Raw genomic sequence first — 23,682 nt, 5'->3', positions numbered from 1 at the left:
TGGTGGCCTTATATAAGCTACTGTTAAGTGATAGAAGTTTAATTAGTTTTCTTTACAGAAACATAACATAAACCAAACCAAAGTTAAGTACCGTGCCAACTGAGACTGCACTGTTAGTACAGCATCACAATGCTCCTAAAAAAGAAGTATTTAAAACTATACTCTTCTTTTTTAACAATTTGGAGGTTCTGTTTCTTTGTCTCTGACTGTCTCATACACTTCATTCGGTACTCCTATAAGTTGTTTTTTATTTTGGATGAACCATAATTTCATGACACAAAGTTAAAATTATTTGGAGCAACTTTATTCTCTTTTCTGTTTTCTTGCATCAGTGTATCTAAAAATATTCCTCATGTTTTTCTATATTTCTATTCAGGAGCTATAAATTAAATGAATGAAGAGAGTTGTTTAGCATTTCTTAGAAAATCAAAATTCCCAATAATTTGTCCTACAGAAAGAGAGAGTCTAGAATTCATAATGAAGTTATTTTCTTTCACAGGAGGCATTGTTGGCAGAAATTCAGTGGTGTTTTGGATAACCTGAAGAGTCTTTGGTCCCTTTACATCTATTTACTGCAGTTTTCTTATAACAATAATTAAACATTTACTGCCTGACTACAGTGTTCAGCACTTCCTCTGGATAAAGGGATTCAGCATTTCTTCTGAAATGTTTCAGAGAAGTAAAACTGTTCCATGTGTTTTATTTCACTTCCTTGGTACTTTTCTTACTTTTCTAGTGCAATTTTTCATTGCAATTAAAAATTTTAATATATTATACTGGTAATGTAAAGAGAAGCAGCATAAAAATGCCTAATAATGTTCAGATCAGCAATGTTTAGGCAATTAACCACTGTATTCTCTGAAAAATCTAAAGTAGTTTCTAGCATTGCTAGCAAAATATGTTACTAAATCAGATCACAATTCCCATCCTGTACTTTTTTCTTGTCCCCAGGCTGTACAGAGTTAGTAATTCATCTCTGCCATGCTATAATGATGCAAAAAAGCATTCTGATTCCTCTAGAGGAATTTTCTTAGATTTTGTGTTTATTTTACAAAAATAAATTGGTTTTTCAGAATTCCTTTTTATTGAATATGCCTTTAAGGGAATGCTCTGTTTGCAATTTGGGTGAGTGTTTTTGTGTGGCTATCATAGAAAAATGTCATTGCATTTCATTTTAACCCTCACATTTTACAAAACATTCAAATTTTGTAAAACTTCTTAATAATTTTCTAATTAGTCAGCCAGATGCAGATTCCACTAGATTCAAGTGCAACGCTATGCTTAGCTAAAACAGCAGCATAGTGTATGAATACTATTTATGTTAAAAATGTATGACATTAAGTAGGAAAACATGGTCATTAACTATTGTATCATGTACCATCGTTCTGAACAGATGCATGAGCTTCCTCAGCAGGATCTATGAGCTTCCGATGGCTTCTGTTATTTATGTAGCAAAATATGTCACATTCTTATTTGAAATGCAAATGTATACTTGCTAACATTTGGTTAAAAGGGCACAGGTACCGATAGCTTCATAGATAGGAGTAGAAGGAGTATTTTTCACAGAATGAGTGATTATCATTAGATAAGTACATACTTCTATCAGATTTACATCATCAATGTCTACTATCTATAAAATTCTGGCAAATTGTCTTGAAAGAAACAAAGCTCCCAGGGTCCTGTTCTTCTGATATTTAGCAAAGGAGCTGCAAAGAGCAAAGCAAAAGACAGCCAAGTTTCTGTGCTCCCTATTATCACGAAACCCAGGCAAATGTCCCCTGCTTTAAAAACACTGTGAACTTCACCAGGTGCATACACACACAAAAAGTGAATGAGGATTTATAAACCCTTGAAACTTTTCATAAGTAGAAATTAAAGTATGAGTGTGTTGTCATAAAATTATGTATTGCATAGTGAAAAGGAGCTGGTTTTAAAATATTTCTTTTTATTTTTATGAATGAAGTGTCAAAGCATAAAGTAATTCTGATAATATTCAGAGATTTTTTTTCTTGTAATCAGTACTAATTCAATTCAACTATATTATGTATTAGAAATCATTGGCTTACCATTTATTATGTTTGCTCAGAGGGAAAGAGAAACATTAAAAAAGGAAAAAAAAATATAACACATTGCAGTTCAACGGGCATGAGATATTTGGTGTTTACCTTCGTTGTAAGAATAACATTATTCTTCAACTGTGTGTATTGTGTAATCAGAAATCAAAAAAGCCTGTTTATACAAAGGATTACCTCTTTTCTAGCAGCTCAGTAACAGTCATATCAGAGATATGAGATTTATTATGGTATGTCCTTTGGTAATAGCAATATTCACACTCTTAAGATATTTTGTTACTGAAACACCAGTGTAGTAATTTGGAAGCTGTCCAAAAGTAATATGGATTTGACAAAGAAAATGAAACTATATACATCTAATGCAGGAAAGCATGTAAGAACTGAGGTACTCATAGGAAAATTGCACTATTAGCTCATGTCTGAAAACACTTGTCAGTTTAATCTGTTTGTGGCTGTGCTGAAACAGGGACACGGAGAACAGCTGATCAGGGTGGGCTTTGTCCCTCTTATGGAGGAACTTAGGCACACAGCTAAACTCTCCTTTGGGAAAATACCATGAGAGGTGGTATCTGCAAGAACCTGAAAGGAGACTGTAGCAAGATGGGGGCTGGTTTCTTCTCCCAAATAATAAGTGATAGGCTGAGAGAAAATGACCTCGGGGAGGTTTAGATCAGATATTAGGAGAAATTTCTTCACCAAGGTTATAGAGCACTGGAACAGGGTGCCCAGGGAAGTGTTTGATTCATCATCCCTAGAGAAATTTAAAGGACCTGTATTTGTAGTGATCAGGGACATGGTTTATTGGTGAAGATGGTAGTGTTGGGTTAATGACTGAACTCAATGATCTTAGAGGTAATTTCCATCCTAAATAAATTTATGACAATTCTATGATTTTAAAAGCATAATATTTTAAGAATGTACATGTCTCTTTGCATCCATATAGCAAACACAGCCAAAAACTGTACTTTCACTGGTACCTGAGTGTTCCCTGGTAATGAAGACTTGCCACCCACCAGGTGCAGTGTATCTACAGTCTCTCAATAGTCTGTAAGAGATTCAGTCTTCCTCCGGTAGTAGGAGACCAGTGCTTGATATACTTAGTGTACTCTATTTTGTTTCCATTTATGTCTTCATGAACATTTGTATTGTGGACTGTCAAGTGCTGTGTGGTCATAAAAGCCTGAGAAAGAGACAAGCAGGAAAAAGTATTCTGATGTTCAATTCGTATATATATAGTTGAATGTTTCTGATACAAAACATTAGTGTTACATACTGAATTCAGCAAAGAAAGTCATGAATATAATAAATCACCAAGCTGTAAAAATGATTCATATTCTCAGGCCCTCAGGTATTATCAGTTGGAGTCAGAACAACTATCAGCATATTCTCTAGTGACTCAAGAGCAAGAAAAAAATACCATTTAGAACAATAAGGATAAAGATGCAATTTATAAACTATAGATTCAGCCAGAAATTGTTGTACTAGGATCAATATATTCAAAGAAGAATATATAAATTATAAGATTTAATCTGGTCTAGTAGCTTAGTGGTGGTGGTGGTAGTTATTTTCATGGGGATAAGGATTTTGGTTGAGTGTAGCCCAAACTACATAAAGGAGGAATTTAAAATAAGAAACAGAGAACAGGAAGGTGCTTTTCTTTTCAGTATGTTGCAGGATAAATCTCTTTCCATATTTAAATCATAAACTTATCATCTACTATTTTATTAAGAATCCTCCATTGGTCATTAGAAAAACAGAGAGAAATCCCACAGTACCCAGACTTGCTGAAGCATAAGAAATGGCAATTAAGACATGACAAATGCCACCTCTCATCTGCTTTCCTATGTCTAAATATATATATATATACACATACATACATACATACATACATACATACATATATATATATATATATATATACACACACACACCCTAAGGCAGACAGTAGAGCAAAATGCACACTTTTTCAATTCATGGTTGATATCAGAAACAGTTTCATTCCGTTCCATGGTGAACAGCTAATTTTTTTAAAAAACATATTTCTGAAGAAGGTTTTAACAAGAGATACTAACCTGTTCATGCACACTTGCAAGCTTATATTAAATATTCTACCCTTTTAGTTCATCTTGTTAAAGTTAAAAATTATCTACCTCGGGTATAAATTTGACAGGCAGCTAAGTACATGGACTCACTTGTTGAGAATATGTGAGATAAACCACTTTAAACTTGTGCTATGAGCCATAATGGAGTATGAGGTCAGAGGTCAGAGCCTTAAACAGACCATAAAGAATAGGTCTGAAAAGAAACAAAGAAAAGTAGATTGTAGAAGACACAGTGAGGGCTCTTCACAAGATGCAAGATGGAATGCTCCCCTCTTGGGAAGAAGAATTCTGCCCTGTTTCATGGCCAAACTCCCAGAAAAGTCTTAAAGTAGGTATTAGTTTTCTAGTGTTTATTCTGATTGCTGTGTAATTAGTTTCTAATCATCTAATTCTAATAAAAGTAATTTCCACCTAAATATCTATTTTTTTCTTTTGAACTTTGACTTCAATCCTCCAAAAAGTTAACTATCAGATTACTAACATCTGAGAGCACGTGAGGGTTTCTCAGAAAAAAATAGTTGCAGTGTAAAACTGAAGGTTGGTTGGGTGCACTATGGTGGGTGCACCTACTCTGCCTTTTTCTGATTTCCCCCTTCTGTAAAAAGAAGAAAAAAATGTAAGGACTATGAAAACACTCATGCACTGAGATTATGACAGTTTAATACAATGGAAAAATCTGCACAAGCAAAGCAAAAAGAGGAATTAATCTCTATGGAGGAATTAATTCACTATTTTCCATCAGTAGGAAAATGTCCAGCCTAAGAAACTAGGCTCAGTATGCCTAATGATTACTTGGGAAGATAAATGCCGTAACCATAGATGTCTACCCCTTCCATGTCCTTTCTCTGGGCTGTCATTGCTGACCATGATGCCATTTGCGATGGAATATCCCTCTGTCTTGGCTACATCTCCTCCCAAGCCTTTATCCATCTCCAACCCAGTGAAATTTGGGGGTTGCAAGAATGTGAAGACAGACAGACCCAAGTGATAACTATGGAAAATTTCAAAGGTGCAGATGCTTCTTTAGTCTGATTTTTCTTAGTCCATTACTGATAATCATCCTGAACAGATAATCAATGTAGTATGTAACCAATGTAGTATGTTAATCTAGTACTATGATAGACTTATCTGTCATACCACTAGGATGGAAAAATGTAAGCGATGTAAGTCAGAATAAATTTATAATGCATTTATTATTTTGCAGCCTAATAATATAGCCTATTCTAATAATGAATGTCTTGTTTGTCAGTCATCTACTTTGAATGGGGTTGTAGGTTAGGATTCCTTTCCCTGCTGTCAGAACATATTTGTATAACACTGCATAGTGCATGCTGGTTTGTGAATCTCATGGCATCAGAGTACTCTATGAAACTAAATGCAAGTATTTCATTAAGATTTTTTTAAAAAAATATTTCAGGAGTCAACATATTCAATAGATAATTTAGTAATGTTATAAAATAAAATATTTCAACCGAGTCATTACTCTTGTGCATTGCAATTGTTCTGAAATATTATTATAGTACCTCCAGTCTTTGTACATTCATCTCTGAAAAGTACTCAGAGATAATAATCTGCACTATTTTGATATGAAATGTTAAAATGCCTAAATGGATACAAAGTTTAGCTTTGTAAGGATAGAGAATACTGAGGAGGAGTTAGAGAGGGACTCAAATCATCCTTTCACCGTATATTCCATGGTAGGTTTTGAAACAAAGATGTGTTCAGCAATTTGAGACAGTCAGCTTTGTCTCTGATTGTGGAAGGCCTCATTGTCTAGTATTTCTAATTCTAAGGTATATCCTAATGTACATACCAAATTTCCACAGAATGGATTTGAACAAGTCTGTGTACCCAGGAGAAAGATGGGATGATGTAGCTATGTGTGAGAATAATTGGGAAACAAGAAATACATCTCAGAATACTGAAATGTGACTGAGGTTTGGGCAAAATGCTGAATCATAAGATAATTTTCTGTCATTCTTTGGAGCTTTGCTGGCAACGTGCTTCCCACTACAAAGCATTTGGGATGTGCCAACATCCTGTATATCAGTTGTCCTGAGCTCCTGACTACTAAAATTACATTAGAATTGGACCAAAACCTCAAGGCATTCATGTAGTGCTGAAATTGCAATTGTGATTGGAATGAGACAGGAAAAATTCACCTACTCTGAGGAATTTCGTAGATTCTGGCAAAACATATAGCCATCAATGAATGGAAGTAAATATGCTAAAATTTGTAAGTTTTAGCATAGTTCACAACATGAATAATTTTTTCAGCAGGACAAAAGATTTCTTCCTAGGGCAGCAACTTCCATGTAATATCCATGGAGAAGTTATTCCAGGGCAATATTTATAGGATAGCCATAAAAGGATAACTGTCTTAGGCAAAATGACAGAAGGAGGTGTACAGAATAATGACAGCAATTTTTCTGTTTCTGTAAATGTGCTACACCCAAAATGAGCCTGTCTGTGTTAATAACCACATCAGACTGAAAAGTACATCATTTTCCTCTAGAATTTGAGGCAAGGTGATCTGAGGTTTGGAGGTATTTTGTTGTTTATTGGAGGAGTTGATGAGATCATTGTCTTTGATAACAATATATTTTTTAGACTAAGTTAAACTGTTCATTACAATTCTTGGAATTATTTACATCAGAGTACTTAGGGATACATCTACAAGGCACACAGATGTCTAGAGATTCTTTTTTATGAATCTTATAAATGGTAGTATTTCTTTATTATTTTGAAAACTCTTCTAGCTGTCATTCTGAATCTTGAGGATATGCAGTACTATTAAAAATGTGGTCTTCAAATTAGGAATAAAAAGATATGCTTCTCCCCAGACCACTGCTAATTAGAACAACCTAGATAAAAATAATTTTTTCCAGGCTTCAGAAACCTTACATGTCAGATAATTTGAAAAGTAATTTTTATCTTTTGTATTGGTGTTATGTTTTAAATATTTTTCCATAATAAGCTACATGCTACCCATGAAGATAGAAATTATGCACAGTAAAGCACATAATTTTCAGTTATGCAAGAAGCACTTTTGTTTCTCTAATCAGAAAATGAGATGTGAGATGAGTTACAGCTGATTTTACAAGACCACTTTTTATCAGAGTTAAAATTCAAAATAAAGTGTTCCAGATGTAAGTACAAAATAAAAAAAACCCCACTTTTTTCTTTGTTTCTATGAAATCAGCTAGTATATTTGGTATAATAGTTTGGATTTTACAGAGGGATGGGGATTATTTTCATTTTTTATATCTTTCTATTATTTTGCCTTAAACTTTTAAATTTTTTAATCAAAAAATTGTGCTTCAGAACTAAGTCTGTAATTTAAAAAATATTCACCTTTAAAAAAAAGCTCTCTTAGAAGGCAGGACTCTAATTCATTAACTAACTCTGTAAAAATGCTTAAAATAATATATCACACACAACAAGTGTTTTTACTTTTTATACTACTGGTAATAAAGATCCATTGCAATGATGAAATTGAATTTTAGGTCATGTTCTAGAATCTTCAGTATTATTATTTTGTGCATGAAATGGAATCTGTTTAAGATAGAAGAAAAGCCAGCTCCGAGTGATGGAGAATAAAGAAGTATCATGAAACACTTTATTTTCCAGTTAGTCAAGATGTACTAATGCCCCATTTCCCAGCTCATCGTGATAATGTATATTCTGACATATGGAATGCTTTAGGAATTCCAAAGACTTATACAAAATTGTATCAGCTACTCATACAAGAATACTGCATTTTGTTGATCCTGTTTAATTTGTGTGCTTGTCATATTTAAAGTGTTTATGAATTTTAATGACAAAACTAAGATACCTCTAAGTTTTGGACATTTCGTAACTTTGGGTGTCAAAAGGAACCTCTAGATCTTATTCTAATTCCTTCACAAGAATATTAACAGAGGTTCAAAAATTTTATTTGTGATTTATGCAACAGTGTATCAGAAGAATCAGACTAATTACATGGTTACTTGCACTATTTAAAAATAATACAAATAGGTTTATTTCAGTTTAAAATAAGAAAACCCCTATTTTTAATATCGAAATATAGAAAGTAAAATAATGTGATCAGATGTCTCCTTTCAATCTTCTGGTTAGTACATCACCAATTCTGCTGGTCATAGTAATTTCATTCTCAGTGATTTCCAGGTTAATATAAATTGCTTTCAGAGAAATTCCCTAGTGAGTCCTGAAAGTTGTGAGCACTACTGATCAGTGGGACCTTAATTAATTTGCTACAATCACCAGCCTTTCAACTTTCCCGGTCCCTGGGAGGCAACTGGCAGTAGGACAACCAGAAAAACGAGTGCTAAATTCTGAATAGAAGCTTGCTTGGCCAGTGTCTTTCACGTTTCTTTTTCATATTTGTATAGGGTTGTGAGGAAGTACAAGACTTATGACTTCAGTTCTTGTGAGTGCATGCATCCTGTTGAAGCATCTCTTCAAAGTGCCATTTTTTTAATGACCTCACAAAAGTTATAAATTAACCTTAAGGCACTTCACTGTGAAATGCAAATACATAAAAAAGAGGTAGCCTTGTTAGTAAAATTGAAGAAGAAGCAGGGAAAGAAAAAGAAGTGACATGGCAGAGACAGAGATGGGGACGAGAAGCGAAGCAGCTCACTGGCAGGAATAAGAATTATTTACTAGAAATAATCCACATCCTTCTTGACAAAACCCTGATAAGGTTGTGGGCATGGGTGGAAGAAGATGAGACTCTAACAAATGCATGAACATCACACATAAGTAATTCTAGCAATAAATATTTCTGAGCCTCCCACCAGCCTTCTCTTCTTGCACTTCTTTGTAATTTAACTGACTTATCTGTGCAGTAAAAAAATCTAATTAGATTGCAAAGAGTAGCACATTAATTAACAGATAAACTAACAGTATTAAACAGCAATAGTCTAGAAGCTGACTCTGGTCTTCCTAATTAGGCAGCTCTCTCAGCGTGAAGTAGGGAAAACAACTAACACAACAATATAACATAACGGGCAAGAGGGCCCATTATGCTGGTAGATACTGAAGAAAAAGAGGGACAGAAGGAAAATAAAAACAACTCTGAACAACACTTATGCTTAGTGATCTAAAACTGCTCCATGGGTTGCACTGAGATTATGACAGATATATATTTAGCATATTTGATAGCTGCTAATGTCATCCATTTTTCTTAGGAAAAGTATCTCAAAGAGTCAGATAGCAGGGATCAAAATGTGTTGTCTTAGCTGAGATGAGAGCTGTGTAATTATTTATTTAGGCAATTAGTTAAAATGTTTCTTCCTATCCATTTTGTAGAACTGAGCTCATCTTGGTAAATTAGGATTTGTTTGCTAGTTTTTTGTTTTTTGGTTTTTTTTTTTTATTTCAAGGTATTTCAACTTTCTCTTTCAAATTGTGTATTTATTTTATATTGTTTTACTGTTTCACTTCTTTATTTTGCCACTTAAAGTTCGGTGAAAAAGGATTGCGCCTGAAACATTTTCTGTACATGAAGGACATTCACTAGCTGAGAAATGCCTATTAAGTTCAGTGAGATTTTTGCCATTAGTAGGTCAGGCAATGAGGAGCTAATATTGCAAATATTAACTCAAAAGCTGGCTACCACACTTTCATACATCCCTTGAGAAAAAAACACTACAGAACTGACCTGTACAGCACGCTCTGAAGATATGTAGCACATCTAGAAGAAGCAGAAAGAAATCTGTTTTCCCTCACTGAAGTGAAAAAGAACCTGTAAAATCCTATCTTTATTTTAAATTTAATTTATTTTGCAGCTCTTACAGTATGAACCAACTCTAAATCTGTTGCCCAATCAGTGTATACAAATCCTGTAAAAGAAAGAAAAGATAATTTGAACAGTAATGGTTGTAGTAAATGAGACAATATTTTTGTTGTCTCTCTGTAAAGATATACTTAAATATCAGTATTATTAAATGGTTTATTTCATCTGGTAAGAAAAAATGAAGAGCTGTTCCTTAAAAGAGTTCCTTAAAAGAGAAGATGGAATAAAGTTTGCCCATAGGAGTTGGAGTCTAAGAATTGTTGTTTATGGTTGAGGCCATTTTGCACTAAACAAAGAAAATTTGCCATAACATGGATACCAAGATAGGATATCAGCAGATGTTCTTGAAAGTACTGCTGTTTCTGAGTGATCTACTCTAAAATTCAAAGCAATACTGATGCTACTGAAGCTGAAATAGCTTTGGTAGTGATGGGATTTTCTTGTAATAATTCTTCAGTGTAGACAAGGTCAGCTAAAGCAGTTTAAGCACCTTTAAATGAAAAGAGTGTACAGTCCATTTGATCTCCCCTTGGCTTTAATTACATCTGCCTGCACAGCAGTGCCCTAAAGGATCAAGGATCTTCAGAAGAAAACAATTCTAAGGATTCAAAAATTTACTGCCAGAAGGACCCATCCTTATTAAAATAAATTAGTGGAAAGGATTTGGATTGAGTTTTTTTTGATTGTTGTTGGTTTTGCTTGTTTTAACTCTCATCACATCTTTCTTAAAAAAAAATGCTGAAAATATATATACTTAAATACGTTTGAAAATTAGTGAAGAATTTTTTGGGGAGGAGTAGAAAAAGAGTAATGAATAAAAGTCAGTAAGAACTGGGGACCTAAGATCTTGTAAGTTTACCACTTTCCGTAAAACTAGAGATTTTTTTTTTCCCAAAGCCATCAGGTAATGGGGAGATACCAGGCCCAGGTATTTCTCCACAATGTCTTCTTCCTACTTTTTGAAGTAATTGGAAGATTGCTCTGCACTGAAAGCATAATCCTTTGAAGAAGATTTACTCCCCAGAACTGTCCCAACAAGAGCTTGGTGTCTGCAAGGCTGAGCAGGAAAAGTTTTGGTTGAGTTCCACATGATGTGATATCTCAGGTTCAGCAGCAATTTGCAAACTCGTTAATTAACTTGGACAGGCAGTGTGCCAGTGGGTTTTTCTCTCTGCAAAATTCTTTCCTCATTATCATACACATCTTGCAAAATCTTTAAAGCATCCTGAAAATAATAATTTAAAAGCCTGCATATATTTTAACTTTTACCTTTCCTTCTCTTTGTGTTTATTGTTTGTCGCAAATAAGCCTGGCTTTCCACTGAAGCTCAGTTGTGTGGAGAGGGAAATATTGCTTTCATACAACAATAAGAGTAGTGTCTGATTTCTCTGGGAGGTTACAATCATTCATCAAAAAAGAAACAAAAAAAATCCATATTTCATTCCAAAATGAAAGCTATCAATATAAACAGTTTTATATCCTTATTTTTCCTCTTCCTCCAAAAACCCAGGATTTCTTTTTGAGCAGTTTTAGGATATGTAGTTTGGATGTCTTCTCTCCTTGGGATTTGATTTCTAACCAGCTACATCTCCTATAAAACACTAGGGACGATCTTTCTGTTATTTAATGCAGTGGCTCAGGCAAGCACAATAACAGAGGAGGAAACACAATCCCGGCAAAGAACCCCACAGGCTGAAGAAAGAAAAAAGTGAAGCAGTATTTACAGACTATATCTGCTAGAAGAAACTGAATTGGCACTTTTCAACCACGTTTAGAAATTATAAGGGAGTATTATTTTTAATCATTCTCCACAGCCTGTTAATATGCACCAGTCTACTCAGTTTCAAGCTACCAGTGATACAGAGCTACTTACCTAAAGCAATATTGTTGGACCAGAATAATTCCATATTTACCAAGATGGGAGTGCAGACATGTACATCTACACCTGGACAGCATTGCATGTAAAATCTTCATTGTTCATGAATACAATGTATGCCATTTGTTGGCATTGCTTGAATGTTTGTTCATTTCTCTGAATGCCTTGTTCCAGCATATAGGAAGAACACTTGAAAAATGGAATGTGGCACTTTTAAGCAATAAAATTTACTTCTCCACATCTGCGTTTTAAGGAAGCAAACAAGCATTGCTTGTTTGACTTGAAAATGAAAATTAAAAGGAAGATACAGATTGTATAACAATGCCCTTATTACTCATCAGAGTAGCGCTTTATTACTCATCAGAGCAAGTACCGTTTTGGTTTTGTTAGGAAAATTAGTGTGAGCCATTTGCTACAACAGCAGAATTTTTAATCAGTAAGGAATTTTTTTCTCCTTATTTGTAATTATGTATAAATGATAACTCATCTTCACCTGCTACACATTAAATATTTTATGCACTTCTTGTATCTACAACACTGCCTTGATGATATTAAATTTTCAATTAGCAATTCTTACACTTTGATGAAACCACACAGAAATTAATGGGCTGTAATCTATAGGTAAAAATTAAAGGTTAAAAATAATTTCAGTACTTCTGTAGAAGTTAAGGGTATGATTTTTTCAGAAAATACTTATACTTAGTGGCTCGTGAACAGAATTTTTATTTTTTTAATAATCTTATTGCATTCAAATAGTAAACAGTGAGTTTATTCAAGACTAGAATTTCATAAGCAGGAAAAATCAGTGGACATAGTCTAGGAGGGGTATTTTTTGGGTTTTTTTTTTAATATTCATGAGTCCTCCACTGATTTATAAGGTGGCTCTTTGTAATGAATTGTATTTGTTATTAAAACATTTTAATGCAGTCAGCAGTTCTCAAATTGATGTAAATGCACAGGAACTCGATTACAATTTTAAATATTTACATAAAATGGCTTAATTTTCTCCCATTTATTTCTGACAGAGAATCAGATTATTCTCTTAATGCTTTTGAACATCAAAGACACATTTCTGTAAGTACTTATGTGCTGACCCCCTAACCACTATTTCAATATTTATTTGACCTCATCAAAGGTGAAAAAGTGAAATGTATGTTTAGATTTTCTTTCCTTAAAAGAGGATTGACACACAGTGCAGGAGTTGGTCAGTTATCTTTGTTAAAAAGATGGAAGTCTAATCCTTCACCGGTATTAGTGGTGAAAAACATGGTTTCTGATAGAACATCTTTAGAAAGTCAGGAGTCCAGAAACTTGAGATGATCTGCTGGTTCAGCAATACTTTCACTAGGGAAAATGTTAGGACAGGTGGAACAGCACTGACTGCACAACAAGCTATTGCATGCACAAACTAAACATGAATTGTCAGGTCAATAACCTCTTCATGGATTTCTTCTACCAAAGACTTATATTTTAAAATATGCTGACAATAGTATCTGCATTTATATTGGCATTGATTTTTTGTTTTAGGATGCTGCCACATGGACAGAAAGAGTTCACAAAAGCTTATGTGTCCATTACTTGTTACCTTAGTTAGAATTTTTCTGTTTTGATAAAGTCTTCTCCATATCTATAAAGACTTTCTCCCATATACCTGTAACAATAACTTGTTAAACCCTAAAGGAAAAAAAATTCCTTTATAAACCAAATCCATGTGTGGATATATGTAATCCAAGATGTGGCTATCACATTACATACTAGTTTGTATTCCAGTGTAGTAAGCCAAGACCACTTCTGCTACGTGCTTTACTTATTTGATTTGTTTTAAACAATGTTGTCTTGATAAAGGGTGAAAAATAGCTTTCAAACACCAGATTCATCACAGCCGAATCTGTAGGGAAAATTTCTCTGAATGCCTTGTTCCAACATAGAGGAAGAACATTTTAAAAAATGGAATGTGGTGGTTTTAAGCAATAAAATTTACTTCTCCACATCTGCATTTTAAGGAAGCATTTTCTCCTTTTATTCACATGTAGCATTTATTGCTTCATGATTGAATAGCAGCATCTTATTAAGCTAGACTGAGTTGCCTATACACACTTACATGCATTTCTAACCTACTTGGAACAATCTTGACTGTTATCCTCCCTTTCCTAATTAAACATAATCAATTATAGCCTAAGTAGGGGCTATGAAATTTCATCCATAGTGTGAATATGCATATTTGCTGTAGTGACAGTCCTAACATACAGAGATGGTTGAATTTTTTTAAAGAATCAGATACAGTTATTTGAAAATTACTGTTTTAAAATAATTTCATTAATTATATCATCTCAAAACATTTTGCAGAATTTGAAGACTGAAAGAATATGTTTTTTCAAATAATTTGCAAACATGGTTTGGCTGCCTCTAATAATGGATAAATGGTCCCAAAAAGAAAAATTCTCCCACCTGAAAGAAAAGGTCCCTTTATTTTTTGAAAAAAAATATAGAATTTGACAGGTTTTGGTGAAATTTCTGTTCTTGGAGATACAGTCTTATGATATTTTGAGCCTTCCAGCCATTTCAAACTGATTAACCAAAAATTCTCTTCCCTTACTTAATCTGAGTCTTCTATTAAGCAACAGGTTTAATTTTTATTTCTCTGTCAAGCGCCTGTAAATTTAGAGACAAACACTAGAAAAATGTTTGAAGAAATGAAGCAATTGTTTTAGATTCCAGTAACAATATTTACTTTAGAGCTGAAATGAAATTAACCCCTTAGTTCAGAAAAAGTCAATCAGTCATCATGGATGAAGAACTGAAATTATAAGAGTAATATACTTTGTAATTGTAAGTATTGAACCTGCTTATGTTAATCTGTATGAACTGGATATAAGCAGGTCCCTTACAGTCTTCCTGAAAAGAAACTCTCATCTTACTGTGTTTTTTTAGCTTTTAGTGATGGAGAGTGATCCAATGTTCAGGAAACTGAGTTGCTGGCAGTGGCTGAGCAGGGAAACCTGAAATGCATGGTACAATTCCTAGGGGAGGAGCAGCCAGTCACACAGCTGAGGTACCATAAGCAAACTCCTGCTGGAAAAACTGTTGTGGTTAGTGGGGAATTTGAAGGTCTTAAGCTCTGCATCACCAGAAACTCTTGAACTGTAAACCCTGCTAGAAGTTATAGATAAGTCAGGTCTGGCTGTAGGGAGGGAGACACAATGTATCACTGACCTTGGAAGGCGCAGCCTGATAAACACAAGGAAAATCACTTGCCGATAAAGCAAATCTTCTGTTTCCTTGTTCAGTTAAGGAAAAAAGGTGAAAACCCAGTTAACTGAAACTTCATGCGAATTAAATGTACAAATAAACTCTGGGCATGGGGGTTTTACTAGGTGAAATCTAGAGATCCCTTTGAACCTTCATGATTTTGTGACTATGTGCTCTAAGCTGATGTATTTCTTGTCATGGAGAACATTTTTGCAACAAAAAGTTTTTTTTCCTTGAGGGAATTAGCTCACTTTATATGTGTGATATAATGCGAGTTAAGCATTTCATACTGCTGTATATTGAATCCTTCTGGGATTTTCTTTCCCAGAGTGTAAGCAGTGTTGCAAGTGATGCTGATGCAGTACCATCAATCCCTACATTTTATGCTAATTGTTTTTCAAATACAGGATTAATTCACTTAAAATTGGTAACTGTGTGCCCTTTTACAGGAGCACCTTAATCACTTGAGGCTGTTTACATGTTAAATTATTAGACTTTCGCTGAACCAAGGCAGAACCTAACGAATAAAGATCATCTGAAATAAAGCTTTGATTTGCAGCCTTGAGTATGAGTGGGACTTTTAGATTGAACACACTAAAATAAATACAAAGGATAGAAAACACAGGAGTCGGCCATCAGGAAATTCACACTTGATCTATGCATGACAGAGTTGGGGGTTCAGATTTTATGGCTTGCAAGTTTGGAATCCAAACACTTTCTTACATCACAATGTGCAAGATGTCATTGAGCAAGGAGTACAGTAGAGGTATGCAAGATCTGAGATATGTTGGATGTTAGGCAGGAGAGGAAAAAAAAAATGACTGAATTAGTTATTTTGAATTATTTGTCCACAATCAAGTTCCAGTGGTCTGCTTTTCTTATGCTGTGCTAAACACAAGATCAATTTGGAAATAAAACAGTGAAACTGGATGGTACAAATGCACAAAGTTGTTCTGCTATCATTTATACTAAAGTTTTTCTCTATTAAGTTATTATTTTGAATAGAAATACAGTATCTGAAAATAGCAACTCACTTTAGTTTCTGTTTCCATAAAATGAATTTGTACACCAAGATGGAATTAGCAGCAGCAGCAGACTCACAGCTGCAAGAAAGGACTACACATCTATTAGAAATGGGGTTTAGTGACACACATTTTTTGCCTTTAGGCAATAGTGAGGTTACTCACTATAACAAATGTGCGTGTCTCATGGCCAGATCTGTCTCAGTCTTGCACTCCGTGTTCTTTACAGTCTACTGCAGAAGTCTCAATGACAATTGTGAGATTTTTACTGTATGAGACTTCACTGAGCACAGGAGCTTGAAATCGTCCATTCTCCCTTAATCGTTGTCTATGCAGCTCACTTTGAGACTTCAATACAAGCTGCATGGTTGGAAGAAGTAAAGAGTATGTGTTTGAGAGTGATTTTGTGAATAAAGGATATGGAACATGATTGAGAAAGAAGAATTTGGTCTTGAGTAATGGATGTTCTGAGAGCATCCAGATATTAAAAGACATGGAAAGATTATGTACCAGGAGATGATTGAATTGGGTAGCATCAGCTCAAAAAGAAATCAAAAAGAGAACTTCTAAACCAGTATTTTGTAGGTCAACTGTGTGTCTTTCTGTTTTCATGTAGCTGTAAACATTAAAACCAAAGCTCCAGCTAGTCATCCATTTCCTTAATGCTTTAATAGATTGTCTTGTCCATTTTGTAGATCATTTATTCACTGTAAATAGAGTAAATAGAGTGTAAATGTTGTAAGACATGGTACAACTTCATTCTTTGCTGTAGTTCTTTTTTATTAAGTAATGAGTAAGTTCAGCAGTGTAATAAGGATTGAGACCTGTTTTGGCCATTTTCTGTACAAGAGTCAGAGCTGTCTTTTTTTATTGACCTGGAGCTCTTGTGATTTACCTTTTTAATAAACAATGAAAACATTACTAGAGGCTAGCTGTTTTCAAGTAAATTAAGTTCTTTACTGTACCTGGTTTTAGAGTTTAATTATATACTTTAATGTTCCCATTGAGATCCAACATCAAATGATGGGTTTCAAAATGAAGAACAGAACTAACTGTATTTACGATTGCAAGGAATGCTTCTAGCTTGCAAATCAGCATGATAAAATACAAAAAAAAAGCAGACTTTCTTTAGAGTATTTGAATTATACATATATTTTTACCTGATTTATTTTAAAATGCCATAGCCAGAGAATAGTAGATCATAGGGAATATTTTGCCATGTATAGCTCATAGTTGCAAGGTTCCTGAATTTTAATTTTCACAATCGTAAATGAATTATATAAAGCTATACATATGAAAACTTTTCAAAGTGTAAAAACTCATGTACCGCCATCAATGCAGTATTTTTATTGATGCTGAATCTCTTTTTTTACCTAGGAATAGACTTCTTGAAATAGACTGCATCTCTTAGCTTGCATTGTAATTGACTTTCTGGAGTCATAAAGCAGTATAGATTGTGGAAAGAATAGTTTTTGTCTGAGATGAAGATTATCTTAGGTTACAGTCCTAGTTCTCTCTGGCAGTAGCAGTAGTCCACTCTAGGAGACTACTAGGTACTGTTCAGTAGGATTTATTTTGTGAACTGTAGTTAGAATGCATAAGCTTAAAACTGAATTGCAAACAATACTATAAATATTTTTATTTTCTCATTTGTCCACCTTATAGTAAAAAACATTGCATATATAAAAATGGTCCTATTTAGTTTTTAAATGAATTATCTTTAGGAAATTTGGAAAATTATTGAAAGAAAATTTGCTTGAAAATAATCAGCTAAAAAAATCATTAACTTTACATTGTTAAGTTCTTGAAAAATCATCCTATTTACACACACCCTTAACAAAATAATTGTGTAGTGTATTCAGTGGCCTAATGTGGGGGTGCTGGAATAGTATCATAAGTTTCTTAGTTGTAGGTTTGATGTGATTTGGACTTTAACCCTAGCCAGGTAAAGTTACTGTCTTGGATTGTGCTTATCAGAGGTTGATAAGAGTTGCCAAGACAACTCTAATCCTCTGCCCTGGGTTTCGATCGTCCTATTGTGTTTTCCCCCATCCCATTGTACTTCTCCCCCACATGTCCACCATCCCCCAGACCCCAGACCTTCAGGAGAGGTGTCTGACAGGGATTGGTGGGTCTCCCAGGGCCACATCCCAAATCCACCTGATTTGTTAATGTTGTGTATTGCATTTTGACCTTACCCACCTGGCTTTGTGTGATTGGTCTTGTAACCTGTATCCACCCCTGAGATTTTGGGGGAACAAAAACCCCCTGTAACCGAGGCCCGGGGTCACTCCCCAGAGGCACAGGCCTGGAACCAGGGGCTGCCCCCTGAGTTACCCGAATAAAACCTTTTCTCCCTGAGCCTCCGGAGTGTCCCCTCTTTCGAACCACGGCCGAGACAGCTAAGGCAAAGGGGCTGCGGAGCCAAAGACCCACGCAAAGGTACTGTTGGGCGTATCACAGCTAGCAGGGTGGCCCAGCTGACGCTGAGCTGACCTGAGAGACAGATACGCGAAGCAACAGCCTAATCTAAGTACATTAAATTTTCAAATGCTTCAGTGTTTTTTTCTGTATATATGGTAATGCAAGTTAGTTGAAACTGCACAGAATTTCTCTTTTTTTTCCACTAGTCACAAAATTGTCTTAAGCAACAATTAGCTTGTATAAAAATTTAGTTTAATAGCAACAGAAAGAACCCAGTTTTCCAACTGAAAAAAAAAATAGTGGGAGGACACACACATACACTTGCGGTCATGGGGGACAACTTTTAATCATGGTCATTGTATTACATATCTTTATATAATGTTCTATATTCTTTTATTTTCCTTTCTTTTAAAATTTTTCTTCTACTTCTTTTTCATTTCACTTGTTGCATGTGTTTCATATTAAACAGAAAATTACGACAAAGCCACATATTTATAGACATTTTCACAGGAGTTAGAAAAATTAATAGTAAATACCTCCATTATAATAACTACAATTTTTATAGTAGGAATATTATTAGGATAAAAATAGGGAAAAATGTCTCTGCTTTGAAATTCAGGAAAAAACTTAAAGTACCAAGCGCTTTTTATATATCTTCAGTGGATATTGCACTCAGAACTTGACAAAGCATTCTCGCTACCTTAGGGAATACTTCCTCACAGATTTATTTGGAGAGTTTCTGGCAGGCATATAAAAAACAAGAGTAAAGTTCATGTCATTTACCCAAGAATTGAGTTTAAAAATACACCTTGAAAAAACACACTCTTACTGCTTTGATACTGCATTGCCATATATGCACTGTATGTAATGTAAAGAAAAAAAATGAAAACGTTCCACATCTTGCAAAGGTACTTTTTCAAACATTGACATCACTTGACAGATTCAGGCTCAATGCAATGGAAACTAAGCAGGCAAGAGAAACGTGAGATTGATTTTCCTTCACCATGTGCTTCTAGAATATGAATAAGTACACATTATTGTATATGCAATGTACATCTGTATCTGTATTAGTTTTGTTTTTTTTCTTTGTGGCAGGTGTGCATCGGCTTCTGAAAAAGGGAGTAAAGGCAGTGTCAGTTGGGCTGCAGCAGACTCCAGGCCAGAGCTGCCCATGTCTTTACAGCTGGGCTGTAGTGCCTGAAGGCAGTGCTCAAACATGGTACCTTTGGCTCTCTGCCTCATTGTAAGAACACATAAAAGAGGAGGCAATCTTTCGACTGCTGTGCTGGGCCATGGCTTTTTTTTTTTTTTTTTTTTTTTTTTTTTTTGTGAAATGAGGTATAGCAATGCATCTCTAACATGAAGTTAGCTCAGCTAGCTTAGTTCCACTGAGGCTCGAGCTGCAAAGACCCCAGTGGCAAATTTAACATGCTATCATGTTCACAGCATATGGAACTACTGAAAAAGTAGATTAGGATTTTCTGAAGAAATTTTTGTATATGTAGTTTTTTGTGAGTAATAACAAAACGAAGCATTATTCTAGCTATGATTTTGAGCCACATCCATTGCTTTGTTAGAAGCAAAAATTCTCTTTTTATTGTAAAAATATGTAAACAATATAGTGTTTATGGGCTTATATTTCCCATAATGATATTTTAGTACCCGTGACTAATAGCTATAAGTAAAACTACAGATATGGAATAATAGTTTGGGCCAGCCAAAGATGCTTTGATGTATCTCTGATATTTGTAGATGGTAGATGCATATGGTTATTACTATCTATTACTATACTACTAGCACGTCAAGTCTAAGGTTCAAACTATGGGGTAAAAAAAGTATGCTAAAAGTGAAGATCTCCCTAAAGCTCGTTTAGTCTAAACAGACAATTTAGGCAGATGAAAAAATGGGGGAGAGATGACAGAGTGAGAAAATTTCACCTAAGGTAACTGCCTGTCAATTGTACAGAACTTTTATATCTTTAATCCCACTGAAATATTCTGTACAGGCTTTGAAGAGTCAATCATTCCAAGATCAGTAGCAATTTAAAAATACATGTACATGTTAAATTTGTAATTTAGGAGGAGAAACATATTGCCATGTTTTTTTGTTCACTGTATGGCAAACATTTTCCTGGAAACCACTTTGCTGTTCTGCTTTGTTTTGATCACTGTTATTTTACTGTGCCAGAAAGCAGGGATTTTTTAGTAACTCCAGGCAGTACCTTGATCAAAGTACCTAAGTAGCTGTGAAGAAGTCTCAGTATCTCATAAGTCTTCGTGAATGAGCACTTCTTCATTATTAAAGTACTGGCACTGAGGATAGTTGTATTTCTTTCACAAGAAATGGAGTAAATAGAGAAGTTATGGAGCTTGAGTCTGATTTGAGGATGTTTCTTTATAATTATTTAATAAGTTGTTTTGGAGTATCAAATAAAATATCATCAAATAGATTTGATGCCCTGATCAAATTTTGCCAAATCTTGCATGTAGCCCAAAGGACAGGACAAAAGCATAGGTAGGAAGACCTGTGGCTGGGGATTTAGTTTCCTTTGGGATTTGTGAATAGGCCTACATTTGTCACCCAATTTGTCCTGTCAATCTTTGCAAGGCTTGCTGAAATATTTTTAAAGGAAAATTGATGCTTCATTAACTAATTAAAGGACTTTATTATGATCTCAGACATTTACTGGAAAAAAGTCTAACACATCTTCCTAGTCAAAGGAAAGTGGTATTATACTTTTACATTTTTAGCAGTATTTTCTAATCTGTCCATATAATAGAAAATCCAGCAGGGTAGAAATCAAATTGCAAGTAATCAGATTTATACTTCCTATTTCCATATAATTAAAGAAAAAAAATTCTCTAGTTTTCTTTTCCCCTTCTTTCTTCATTTTCTTCTCTTTCTCCCTCTTTTTTTTTAACTTTATCTTTTCTTATGAAGGTTTTCCCTATTGTGGCAGTAGCCTCTGAAAACAGTTACTGACTGGAGGTAAACGTACTTCATGTGATGGTTTAGGTCTCTTTCCTACTAATGTTGATAGATGAGAAGAATTATATATTTACACTGCAATTATAGGAATTATATGGTTTACTGTCTGAGCAGCATTCTGCACTGTGGTAATTATCATGGTATTAAATAGCTGAGTGTCATCATAGAAAGAACACAAGTCATTACTACAGTCTACATATGATAACTCTTAAACATAATTGCTGTGTAATCTTCAGGTGATTGAATTATCATTCAGACCCATGCTGGCAGTACAGCCATGTGTAAAAAAAAAATCTGCTTAATCAAAGATTACGGCAGTTTCTTTATTTAATGGAATTCTTTTCAAAACGTGGAAATTCAAGGACAGATTCTGGATAAATGTGGCCTTTTTACTCAGCTTTATTAAAGCATGTATTATAAATTTTCTTCAAAGAATGAGGACACATACGAAACTGTAAGAATGATATAGGAACAGAAGGGATACTTGCCTTATCATGGACATCTTGTGAATCTACAAAATTGCATGGTCCTGATCAGCTCTGTGTCAGATCCCTGGCTGTTAAGCCAACACTTTCAGATGTTACAAAGGGGTACCAGCTGGCCTTAGGGGAAAAATTATATACCCCATACAGGAGTTTCTGTAACCATCAGAAAGTAAATTTAAGAAATTTTATGGAAGACAATCTTAGATGTTGCATAAGGAATCATCTCTTTATGATATATATTTGGTATGAAGGTTACATAAGGTATAAAGGCCATCAATTTTCTTTCATTTCTAACACTTGTGCCAGGCAGCTGTATGTAGATTCAAAAGAACTGGATCTCTATAGAAAATTTGCTTAACATAAAAGTATGATTTTGGTGATAAGAGTGCCTTTCATGCTGCAATTTTTATTCTATAAAGAGATTTTGTGTTTTTATAAAAGTTGGTTATGTTTTGGTTTTTTTTCCATAAACTACAGATAAAAATCTGAAGAATTAATTTCTCATGTCTCTTGACAGCTTGCAAGGCAAAAAAACCCAACTGGTTCATATAATCTTTGTAACACTATTTTTCTAACAATTTACTTTGTTTTTTTAAAAAAGTAATCATTCCAGAAATGATGGATTTACTTGAGATATGGTAATAACCCCTCTTCTGAAATCCCATTTGTTGCTTCTGAATACTTCAGCGTCTCTGCCCAAGTAAATGTGTCTTCTTTCAGGCTGATAGCTTCTAAATGGATTTATTGCACAACAAATACAACATACCATTTTGATATTTAATTTTGAGCTGATTCCCATGCCTGGAAATTGTCATTTGGAAGAACCAGATCAGGCAGAGAGTTCTAGCTATACTTAAAGCTTAATACATATTTATTATTGAAATTTGCAATTTTAGATATGTTTTATAGAGAAAAGTGATATTTCTAATATATATTGCTGAATTCTGACAAAAATGGGATATATGGTGATAATTATGGGATTTGGCAGTCATTTTAAGGCTTGCATTTTGCATATCGAATAAAATTCTTCACAATTTAGTTTGCATAAACTAAACAAGAAGATCACAGTTTATCTCTTCTTTGGAAATCTTTACAGGTTTAGGAATACTTGGCCATGTAAATTCAGATTGAAATATATGCAGTTTGGCATAGTATTTTAATGGAGTGTTTTAATGGAGTTTTGAAACAGTCTTCTGTGTTAATTACACAACAGTAATGTGTTTGTCTCTGTGTTTTTGAGAAGGGATGGAAGACTTAAATTAATTCCCACCATATTAACAAAAACAAGTTAGGAATTTTAAAAAGTTGCAAGCAATCACTGAAGAGAATACCACAGAAGAAGGCAAAAATCAGATGTGGTTGAAGAATATATGATAAAATGCCATCCTTCTTTTCATTCAGATCGTGAATGAATGTGGCATGCCAATAAGGAGTATAAATGCTTTTGAAGAACATGAAGAATTTTACTTAATGACTATTCAAATAGTTAGTTGTCAACAGTGAGGATGAAATGTTCATACAAATAGTTGCTAAGACACTGGTGATTTGATTATTAGCAGCTTACAGAGGGGATTTCTTAAACAAATCTGTGTAAATTTTTAGAGATAAATATCTGAAATATTTTACAGAACTCAGCTTAAGTGACAAGATGCAATATTCAGCAT

At 34.3% G+C, this 23,682-nt stretch overlaps 1 protein-coding gene across 1 annotated transcript in view; it reads left to right on the top strand.

The window, feature by feature from the left end:
- Positions 1–23,682, top strand: part of CNTNAP2 (contactin associated protein 2) — a gene marked incomplete at its 5' end in the record, with an annotated part of 1,047,398 nt that overhangs the window by 482,916 nt on the left and 540,800 nt on the right. The gene's annotated exons all lie outside the window — the stretch shown is intronic.

Source organism: Zosterops lateralis (genome assembly GCF_965231275.1).
Source record: "Zosterops lateralis genome assembly, chromosome: 1".
Lineage (NCBI taxonomy): Eukaryota > Metazoa > Chordata > Aves > Passeriformes > Zosteropidae > Zosterops > Zosterops lateralis.
The sequence above is the reverse complement of the archived record's forward strand: the minus strand, read 5'-3'. Positions and strand labels throughout refer to the sequence as shown.